Raw genomic sequence first — 12,133 nt, forward strand, 5'->3', positions numbered from 1 at the left:
GTCGGTAGCCCCCGCGCTTCAGGTTTCAGAATTGTCAAGGAGGCATTATATATCTTCTCCAAAGCTTATTTCCTTAAAAATGAGAATTTTAAAAATCTAAGTTAAAAATACATTTGTGGAGCAGTAATTGTTTTTTTGAAGAAAAGAAAAATCCGAAAATGTAAAAAATTAGAGACTGGCTATTACTGTCACGTCTAAATAGCTTTTAACAAGTGAAAACTTCGAAGTTATCCAAATGAAAAATAGATAATAGTAGCAAGGTTGTGCCCTTACTTGATAAATCTCATGCACAATTAAAAACCCTAATTAATCTCTGAAATACCTTTGGAAGGTAGGGAAGAATTACAGTTTTTTAATTATAGAACTTATCATAACACGATGCTAGGTGGTTTTAATTTTATTACAATTAAGAACAAAACATATTGATGATATCTACCTTTAATGTATTTTTTTCAATACCATAACAGATTCTAGAAATGCAGTCATAACTGCTAAAGGGAAGAATTTCAAGCGCACACTTAATTGTTAGAAGTTTCATTAACATGAAAAGTCCATATAATGATGTAAGAATATACGATCTTCCCCAAGTGATGATGAATACTAATTAAGGCACTATAAAATTTGTAGGAAAATATTAAATTGGTATTTGAGAGGGATGAGGAGGAATTAAGAGGAGAAGGAAAAGACAGATTTGTGGTCCAGGTGGGGAAAAGAAAGCGAGTAAATCAGGTGGGGGATTTCTAAATTGGATTGAAAGTCCTAAGAGAAACCAGAGACCCAGCTGCTTCTGTGAGGTCCGTCCTACAGCTGCAGAACCAGGGGACTGGCTCCCTGTGGGATCTGAGAACACAGATAGCACTTGTGCCTAAAGAGAAACCTGAACAATTTTCAGTTGGTCAAGGGCCAATGCTGTTTACCTTAAATGTGTGTGTTAAGCAACTGCACACTGAGCATGAAAATGTGTTTTATTTCATGTTTTAAAGGTGGCAAAAATTACACCAAGGATCAACCACAAAAGGTTTCCTATTAAAAAAAGTGTTGCTACAAACTGGCAATAAGATGAAATATGGCTGTCATTTTGTGTGCCACACAACAGCTACACAAGGCAAGTGTCGTTAGTTCCATTTCACATGTAAGGAAACTGAGGATCAAAGAGGTGAAGATGCTTGCCTCAGTTTACACAGCTATCATCTGGAAAGCCACTTTCTGATTCGAGAGCCCAGGCTTTTTACACTGTCTTGCAGCCCCTGAGACTGCAGTGTGTCACTGTAATGGACACTGACCCTGAACTCTCAGGTGTCTGGTGACTGAGTAAAAATGTCAAACTCATTTCTATCACAATTTGATTGACCAAAAACTAAATTAAAACAAAACAAACCAGCACCCTACATCCACAGAGCCTCTGCATCTGGAGCTTCTGTATCCCAGATGATTTAGGGAGGTAATAAAGGGGTAGGGAGGAGCCCACGAGCTATTTTAAAATTTCAAAAATCTAAACAGGAATTGCATGATTACTGCACATAGAGTAACTAAAATTCCATTGTTTTTGCTCTGCCTACCATTACATGGCTACAAACCTGTGTGGTCAATCTAAAACAGTAAAATGAATTAACTGTTTGCTACTTAATAAATATAGTTTGTTTGCTAGACAATATCTTTAATTACATAAGGTCCATGGAGGGTTGTAAGTGATAATAAATATTAAAAAGGAGGCTTTGGACATGAAAAGGAACCAGTGATACGTGGTAAAATCTCATATAATACAGTTGTTCTATGTGTTAGTTTTCAGTTCTGGCACTTAGTAGTAGATCTCTGATTATAAAGGAGTTTTGCTGCATTTGGGGATTTTATATTGCATTTCACGTACATACATTGTCATGTGAAGAGCACTGGTGTCAACTGGTTATATTTAAATAATCAACACCATTGATCTGGGGCCTTAAAGGATTGCTGGGAAGGGGTACGTTTGGATATTATGCTATACGTCGTCCCACAGAAGGTTTCCTGTCTCCTCCTCATTGCTTCCCTTTTCTCTAGTCCGGCAATTCTCAAATATTTTGGTCTCAGGACCCCAAAAACTTTTGTTACATAGATTTATGTGGATTGCACCTATTGCTACTCATCATCTGAGAAATTAAAATTGGAAAGATGTTTAAAATATTCATTTGTTACTTAATTTATCATAAAGATAAGCCCATTACATATTAGCATAAATGACATGTTTTTAATGAAAAGTGATGATGTTTTCCAAAACAAAAAAAAAAAATTGAGGAAAATGTTTTACATTTTATAAATCTCTTTAATATCTAGCTGGATTTAATATCTAGCTGGTTGTAAGCAACTGAATTTCCAAGTTTGCTTCTGCGTCTCATCATTGGGATGTGGTATGTAGTTTGAAGCACATGAAGAAAATCTGGGCTCAAAGAGATACATAGTTGGAAAATGGAGGAGTATTTTAATAGTTTTTTTCAGATAATTGTGGATGTTCTTTGATAGTACTCCAAAATTCTTCGAGTGGTAATTTTTACAAAGTCGCAATGTGGATTTAAATCCGTTTGAGTACACTTCTCATACTCTCTTGTGTTAAAACCCGTCGGTCTATTGCCTGGGCCTCGGTCCCAGGCGTGATTTGTAACGGCAGGCACTGGTCACGAGGAAACTCTTGGTTCACCGAATCATTCAGATCTTCCGACGTCGCCTCATTTCATCATGCATTATCAAAAATATCAAGTTCTTTAAGTTTATCATTGATTTCATCAGACAAAATTTTACATATTAGGATACAAGTTTTCCAAAATTCTGATTTTTGCTCAAAAGTTCAAACTTTATCATTGAGGAGAAATACTGTTGGTTGCTTTCCTTGACATGACAGGCTCGCTTTGTTTATTTCTGAAAAAATATCTGCCAAATACTCAAGTCTGAATAACCATAGTTTGTCTGTCAGTTGTTCCTTCAAATAAAAATGCTCCTGTCTGACAAAGTGGCGAGTTCAACTTGAAGCTCAGCTGCGCCCGTGCTTTTCCTCAAGACAACCGTTGTCCTTCCGCAGAAGCACTTTCTATTCTCCTCCAGTTCGTCCCACAAAATAATAAAAAGACATGCCCTAGTGGGTCAGGATTTAGTTAATAATGTTCGCTGCTTTATCAAAGACATTCTCAAGTGAAACTGACTTTTTTTTTTACTGCCCATGTGTGGTGATGAACTCAGCCACTGCTCCCACAGCTCGATGTCGCTGCCCTGCGTTGTGTAGATGCAACCACAGTTTTACCCACGATCAGTGAAAACATCAACAGTGAAAAAGGTAAATAACATCTTAAAATTATCACGAAAAGAATTGTAACCTCACAGAACCCCTGAAAGGGACTTGGGGACCTCCAGGGGTCTGGGGACCTCACTTTGAGAGCCACTGCCCTCGTCCTGGAACACCTATTTGAATCATTCAACTCTCGACTTAACTGCACATTGCCTTAAGCTGTGTTGACCTAAAACAAACAGCAGTTATTTTACCAGCAAAATGAGTTTATTTGGGAACAGGAAAGAATTACAATTCGGGATATGAGGTCTGTGGCAAACCACAGGCAAGTCTGGAGAAACAAAAGAGAGAAATGTTTTTTTATAAAGTTGAGAGGGGCCTTTATAAACAAAGAATCCACTGGCGTGGACGGGAGTTGGCAGCATAATGGCTTTTCATTGGCCGGGTTAGGCCATCTCTCATTGGCTGAGCTGCTGCGGGGCAAGGAGAGATTTCTTCCTTCCTTCTGCAGGGGTAGGAAGTCGTAGGCTTCCTGTTAGAGGTGCAATGTCTCTCTCTTCCTCTTGCGGTCTGTAATGTGCCTTGAGTGGCAGTGGCTGAGAGTTCTCTCCTCTGGCCTCCTCACTCCATTTTAAATGAGGTTTCTGTTTATTAATTTTCACAGCTGTCAGTTACCTTCTGCTGTCTGTGAATCTAACCGCCCTGATTAGGAGCTGTGTCGTTGATGTAGTTGTACCCTGACGACTGTTGGAGTGCCTGGCACTCAGTACAATTAAAGTTTATTGATGTTTCATTGGCGCAAGGGAACGAGTGTTTCATGTACACTCTTAGGTTATCACATCCTAGTTGGTTTTGCATTTTACTTATATTGCTGGATGACGTCGATGGTTTTGGGGGAATACCTTCATTCGGAGGAAGGACAGGAACATTTGTCGTGATTTTTTTGTCATGATAATTTTTCCAAGCAGTTGACATCATTGGCAGCCATGTTCGTGTGCATGTTCTATTTTAGCTGATCCATTGCCAGTACTCAGGACACGACTTCACATAACCGTTCTGCAAGAATTTGCGTCCAGTTTGTGATGCATTTAAAATACTGCAGTCACCAGCACCACCAGGCATGGTTTCTAACAGGAGAGGGCTTTTCCAGTTTGTATGGACAAGCTGAAAAGCACAGCTGAGCTTTGGACAGTTCATCCGTTCCAGTCCTTTGAGTGATGCAAGGCTCTTAAATATGTGAGGAGGTTCTGTTGCCCCGGCGGTCACAAATCCATCTACTATAAGTAGGAAAATGCCTGTATTTTGCATTCTTCACATCCTCAATCTTTACTATTAGAAATCGTATAGTGGCAGAATCATCTCTAAATCCAGAGAGGGAAAGAGAAATCGTGCAGCCAATTTACTGCTGAGAGCAAGGCCTCGTTTTCAGTGTGGGCTATTACTTCTCGTTCTGTAGATAAATTTGCCGAGAATAACTCATCATACATGTGATTCAGCGATATTAAAGAGAGGCCGAGAAAGTAGGTAAGGACTTACAATTTACAATTCTTTTGACGTGATTAAGAGTTAGACGTGAACTTTTTGAGAAGCCGGTGTGTTCAGGCCTGTTCCCCATAAAGTAGCCTATCCAGTGTCAACGTTTCACTAGTAATCCCGCCCAGGGGAGAGAGGTGTGATGGGGTGTCCTCCAGCCACACGGGAAATGGGGCTCGTGCAACTGAGGAACCTGATTTGTAGTTTTATGTCTTTTTAATTCACTTAAATTTAAATTTGAAAACAGATTCTTAATTCAGATATAGGAAAATTTAATTATGTTTGGGAAAACTTGGGCAGGTTAACCTACTTTTTCAACAGTAAGTTTTATGAAATTTAAATCCCGATCAAGTATTTCCAATGAAAATTTAGCAACCAAATTGAGATGTGGTGCAACTGTAAAATTCACATCAGATTTCAGTGACTTTAATACGATAAAAAGGATAAAACACTTCAATGATTTTTTTAATGTTGGTTACATATTGAAATGATAATATTTGGATATATTGGGTTAAATAAAATATATTATTAAAATTTACCCATTTCCTTTTATCTTTTGTTTTTTTTGCTGTGTCTCCCCAAATTAAAAATTACAGATGAATCTTTTATATTCCTTTGTATGGAGCTGTTACAGATCACTTTCTTTCCATCCATAGGGATAAGAAGGCAAATGGAAGTATTGTGTCTTAATTTCATACTTATTATGTGAGATATAGATTTGATGACAGCAATTGATAGCCAAAACTTTATTATGTACCTGATCCGTATACTTCAAAGGCTTCCACACGAAATCAGTGTCGTTTTTAAGTTGCTGTGTTATGTATTGCCGGATCTCCTCTGCGTCCAATTTGCATTCTGGGAATCTTTTTTTTTTTTTTTCACTTTATTTTTTAGAGCAGTTTTAGGTTCGTAGCAAAATGGAGCAGAAAGTGCGGTGAGTACCCCCTCCCCAAGCCTCCCCATGGCTGTCAACATTCTGCACCAGAGTGGTACATTTCTTGCAATAGATGAACCTCCTTTGACACATCTTTCTATCCCAAATCCGCAGTTTACATTAGGGGAGGTGTTCTACCTTCTATGGGCTTTGACAGAGGAATGATTTCTACAAATGTAGGTTACATATGATATCTCTGCTTTTCCGTTAGTATACTTGATTTAAAAATGGAATTGAAATAATGGGTTTTAATGGTTTAAAAACAACTCTTTTCTGGGTTAAAATGTGATATTGTAGAAAAATTTGAAAATGTAAAAAAGTATTTTATTCTATTTATTTATTTATTTTTGGTGAAGAAGTTTCACCGTGAGCTAACATCCATTTCCAATCTTCCACTTTTCTTTTGCTTGAGGAAAGTTGGCCCTGAGCTAACATCTATGCCAAACTTCCTCTGTTTGTATGTGGGACGCTTCCACAGCATGGCTGATGAGTGAACCCGGGCCACCCAAGTGGAGTGCACAGAACTTTAACACTGGGCCACAGGGCTGGCCCCTAAAAGAGTATTTAAAAAAACAGAAAAGAAATTAACCGTGGTCTTACCACTCAGAAAAAAAATCAATTAGCAACTTGTTGTTAGTTTCTTCTCTCTGTGTATATGTGTACATTATGATTATTCTGTAATATAGTTTAATAATTCTCTTTAATCACTTCATAAATAATTGAGTATTTTCCAATGTAATTTGTTTCTAAACTGAATAAATAACTGAATAATATTCCATTATGTGTATGTACCATTATTTATTACCAGTCCCCACTGTGATTATTCTTGTATATAAATTTCTTTACATCTTGATTGTTTCTCTTGGACATGCAGAACTGTGTCCTCAGGAATTGCTGGGTCAAAGGGTAAGAGCATGAAGACTTCGGACATATATTGTCAAACTGTCATCCAAAAAAGTTGTATGTGAGAGTGCCATTTTTGCAACACCCTTTCTGAAAACGGGCATTATAATTTTTAAAGTATCCATTGATTTTAGAGGCCAAAACGTGCTATTTTAATCTGCATTTTTGATTACTAATGAGATTGAACATTAGAAAATATATATTGAGCAAAAATATTTCTTTTGAATTGTCTATTCATGACCTTTGCTCATTTTTTGCTGTATAGGTATTTATCTTTTCTTATTATTTGTAATATATCTTCAAATATAAGGATGTTAAACTTTTACCTGCCATTAATGTTGAAAATTATTTTTCCAAGTTTACCATTTGCCTTCTAATTATATTTATGATGTTTTAAACAGAGATGCTGTCAATTTTTATGTTAATCCAATTAGAATCCAATAATATAGTCACTTGTATTTTAAATAGACCTTTATTTAAAAAATAGTTCACTCCGTTTGGGATTTATTTTGGTATCTTTATGAGGTAGAAGATCTAGTTTCCTTGTTTTTTACAAATAATTAACCAATTGTTCATCATTTATTAAATAATCAATCTTCCCCACTTTTGAAAAATGATACCTTTAACACAGGCTAAATCCTTTTCTATCCCACAGTCACTACGGCGTGTTTCTGCTCCGTTCATCTGTTCTTCTTTTCACATTGAGATTCTAATTTATACAATTTGTAAATTAATCTAGGGGGAACTGACATCTTGTAACTCTCAAATTACTTTAGAGGATAAAAATAAGAGCTTTGTGTATGTGTTCTTTCCAGTTGTACTATGTAATTAGTGTTTTGTAGAATATTTGTGATATTTTACAGTAATTCTACTTTTTTTAAAAAAAACCTATGTTTTTGAGAAGTACTTGGTATTGTCTGATAATAGAGAATGAATTTTGAATTAAGAGAAGGCAGAAAGAGGGCATTGTATACATTGCCTATAAGATGTAAAAGAAATTGGCAGCTTACAGTGGATTTCTAAATGCAGGAAAAGTAAACCAGTGAGAGGAGGAAGATGGGAAAGAAGAAAGGGGAAGGAAGAAGCAAAAGGAAAAGTAATAAAATTAGATCAAGAGGAGATTATGAAAAAGAGAGCTGAACTTGTAAAAGAAAAAAGAGGGGGAGAGACTGGAGAGCGAGGAGGAGAGAGCGAGAAAGACATCGAAACTGAAGAATATTCACTTTAAACACGAGAAGGTTGACACAAGCAAGCTGCTTTTAATTTTTATGTTAACCCTAAATGAAAGAGAAACTAAAATGTGAAGGAGAAAAAGCTTCTATTTTAGAAGCCTCAATATAATACATTTAAAGAAATATTTTTGTTGTAAAATGTGTAAATTGTTTTTGGAATTATCTTTTCAAACCATGTACCTAGATTTTCTGTATATATTTTATTATGTGAGCACAGGAAATATTTTGGAGCTTGTTTTTCATGCTTTATTATTTAATAGCTGAAAACCCCTGGTCTTATCGAGAGAGTTTTTATTTGATAATAGTGAATTCTCTTCCATTTATTATTTCTGGGTAGCTTTTCACTGTAATGTGTAGTTGTTTGGAAAAAAGACTAATGAGGTAAAAAGTATACAGAAATAGATGACTAATATTTAGATATACAGGAAAAATAACTTAGCAAGATTCTTCACAGCTATGTTTTTTAAGAAAGGGAAGTATGGAGTTTGGATTTAAAGGACCCGGCTGAAAATGCAATTGAAGATTCACATTTCTTCCTGATGGTGGCAGTATTTCGGCAACTAAGACTGTGACGACAGGCCGAATAATTGTACCAAGAGCTCTCAAAGATCTCTGAAGGTGTCCTTTCGTGATGTGAAAATCCCTGCAGTAAGACTTTTCTATTTCTTAGTTTGAATCATATTCCTGTAGGCACACATGCTGCCTGTCTGCTGGCCAGTGGCTCCTTAGCATGAGGACTCTGGAGAGTAAGCTATCATTTTTAGTGGCTCAGATATCGGGGGAAAAATTTTGTTGGCATTCGAGAGAGAGAGACAAAGAGAGAGGAGAGAAATATGTTATTAAAATTTAGAATTTAGTGCAAAGTAGCAAATGTAAAAAGACAAGAAGCAGGGTAATGTTTTATGATTGTCAACTACCGTCTTTAGTGTTAAAGTGGTGCTTTAATCCATGCTTTTGTTTGTCTTAAGAGATAAGCAAAATCTTCCAAGTGTTTGGCTGATATAATGAATATATAAACACAACTTTATTTTTGTCAGTAATTAACACATTGCCAAAAGAAGTAACAGCATTAGCAAACTTTGGAACAAATATATTAACAATCAAAAGAAAATGAATTTTATACACTTTGATCAGCAAATTCTAAGAGGAAAATGAGTATATATCTATATGTATATATATTAATTTACTAACATATGGAGAAGTAAATACACATAAGCAACAAAAGTAAATACAGATGAGCAAAACTGATCTAAAAAGTGAGTGTCAAACTGGTAGTATCATTTAATTTCATTATGGTATTTCAAATAACCAATAAACATTAACAGTATTGATTAATGTTGAGGGGTTAATTCATTTATTTTTGTTGGTCAAAGCCACATTAAACTGAAAATATAATGGCTGATTTGTGGTATTGTCTGATATTTAAAATAACCAGACTACAGTCCTTACAAAGGAATTTGAAACTACAAAGACCCAAAGGCTGCTGGGAATTGTAGTCCTCTAAAACTTACCTGGAATGGAAACTGATTCTTGGAGTAGCAGCAGCATATTTCATTCAGTTTACAATACTTTAAAAACTTCCCAAAAATAAAATATTTTTCTTTTAGATGTTTCATCAATTTAGTGTTAAAATATACCTCAGTAGAATTGTAAATGCTTTTATGTATAATTATACCAATTTTAACTTTCCTCTCCTTTCTGTCCCAAGGATATAAATTGTGCCAATTTATGTTGACATTTCGTTTATGAGTATAGTCCCACAAAGTTTCTGCTAGTTTTTCAAGATCTTAATCTCTGTGTTTATAGACACCGTAGGCCTATTTTCTCATTCATCCCAATATCTGGTAAATTAATACTCTCTTTTCTTGAATCATAATATTTCCTGGACTCTACCTTTTCTTTTCTACTCTATCCAATCAATATCTACTAGATTGATGCCCAGTTTTATCATCAGAAACCACCTTATTCAATTATTTACTTTTTTTAGAGCAGTTTTAGGTTCACAGCAAAAGTGAGCAGAAAGTAGAGTTCCCATATGTCCCTGCGCCACCCAGGTGCAGCCTCCCCTGCTATCAACACTGCGTGGGAGTGCTGCATTTGTTACAATCGATGAACCTAGTGGACACGTCATTATCACCCAGAGTCCATTGTTTACATTAGCAGTCATTCTTGGTGTTGTGGAGTCTGTGGATTTTGGTAAGTGTATAATGACATATACCCACTACTGTAGTATCATACAGAACAGTTTCACTGCCCTGGAAATCCTCCGGGCTCTCCTTGTTCATCCTTCCCTCTCCTCTAGCCCCTGGCAACCACTAAGCTTTTTACTGTCTCCATAGTTTTGCCTTTTCCAGAATGTCATATGGTTGGAATCATACTGGTATGTAGCCTTTTCAGATTGGCTTCTTTCGCTTAATAATACACATTTTTCTTTCCTCTATGTCTTTTCATGGCTTGATAGCTCATTTCTTTATAACGCTGAGTAATATTCCATTTTTGGGATGTGCCACAGTTTATCCAATTACCTACTGAAAGATGTCTTGCTTGCTTTCAAGTTTTGGCAGTTATCATTAAAGCTGCATAAACACCCATGTGTGAGTTTCTGTGTGGACATAAGTTTTCAACTCCTTTGGGTAGATGTCAAGAAGCATAATTGCTGGAGCATATGGTAAAAATATGTTTAGTTTTGTAAGAAATTGCCAAACCGACTTCCAGAGTGGCTGCACCATTTTGCATTCTCACTAACAATGAGTGAGATTCCTCTCGTTCCACATCCATGCCAGCATTTGGTATCGTTAATGTTTTGGATTTTGGCCATTCTAATGGGTATATATCTTATTTTAATTTGCAATTCTTTAATGACATATGATGTTGAATATCTTTTTAAAAATATAATATTTATTATTATCTGCATTTTGTTACTTTTGCTCAGCATTTTGCCTATGAGATTCATCCGTGTATTCTACATATCAGTAGTTCATTCTTATTGCCATGTAGTATTCCTTTGTACGAATACGCCATACTTTGTTTATCCATTCCCCTGTTGGACATTTAGATTGTTTCCATTGCTTGGCAATTGTGAACAATGTTGTTATGAACATTCTTCTACAACTCCTTTTGTTACAGTCATAGATTTTCATTTCTCCAGGATAAATACATAGGAGTTGAACTGCTGTGCTGAAGAGTAGATGTATACTTAACTTCGTAGGAAACTGCCAAAAATTATTCCAAAGTGATTGCACTGTTTATAAATCTGCCAGCAACATTTGAGAGTTCCTGTTGCTCCACATCTTCACCAAGAATTGACGACGTCACTTTTTGATTTTACCCATTGTGTGGGTGTATCTCAGTGTTCTTTCTTTCTTTCTTTTCTTTCTTTCTTTCTTTTTTTTTTTTTTGCTGAGGAAGATTGGCCGTGAGCTAACTTCTGTGCCTGTCTTCCTCTGTTTTCTATGTCGGATGCCACCACAGCATGGCTTGATGAGTGGTGTGTAGGTCTGCACCCAGGTTCCGAACCTGCGGACTCCAGGCCACCAAAGCAGAGCATTCAAACTTAACCACTGTGCCACTGGGTCAGCCCCCTAGTGTTCTTTTTCAGTATTAATAAACTTTGCTTTTTAGAGCAGTTTTAGATTCACAGCAAAATTGAGTGGAAAGTACTGAGAGTTACTGTATAATCTGTGTCCCCACACATGTACAATCTCCTCTGCTGTGAATGTCCTGCACCAGAGAGGTGCATTTGTTACAACTGATGAACCAACAATGACACATCATTATCACCCAAAATCCATTGTTTACGTTAGACTTCACTCTTGGTGTTGTACATTCTATGGGTTTTGGCAAATGTATAATTCCTCCCTCCTGTTCCTTGTATCATTGCTGTCATTCATTTCACTTAGACATAAGCACATATTTGTATATATGTATATACATACATATGTACAGACACATACACAAGCATGCATAATCAAACACATTGTTGCTATTATTTTGTTGAACCAATTATCTGTTAAATCAATTAAGGATAAGAAAAATAAAAGTTTTTATTTTACCTTCACTTATTCATTCTCTGATGTTCTTCCTATATTTATGTAGATCCAAGTTTCTGGCCTATATCCTTTTCTTGTCTCTGAAGAACTTCTTCTTTTTTCTTTTTTTAATGAGGAAGATTGGCCCTGAGCTAAGCTCTGTTGCCAATTTTCCTCTTTTTGCTTGAGGAAGACTGTCGCTGAGCTGACATCTGTGCCGATCTTCTTCTATTTTGTATGTGGGACGCCA

The sequence above is a fragment of the Equus przewalskii genome, chromosome 18 (genome assembly GCF_037783145.1).
Source record: "Equus przewalskii isolate Varuska chromosome 18, EquPr2, whole genome shotgun sequence".
In the NCBI taxonomy this organism is placed as follows: domain Eukaryota; kingdom Metazoa; phylum Chordata; class Mammalia; order Perissodactyla; family Equidae; genus Equus; species Equus przewalskii.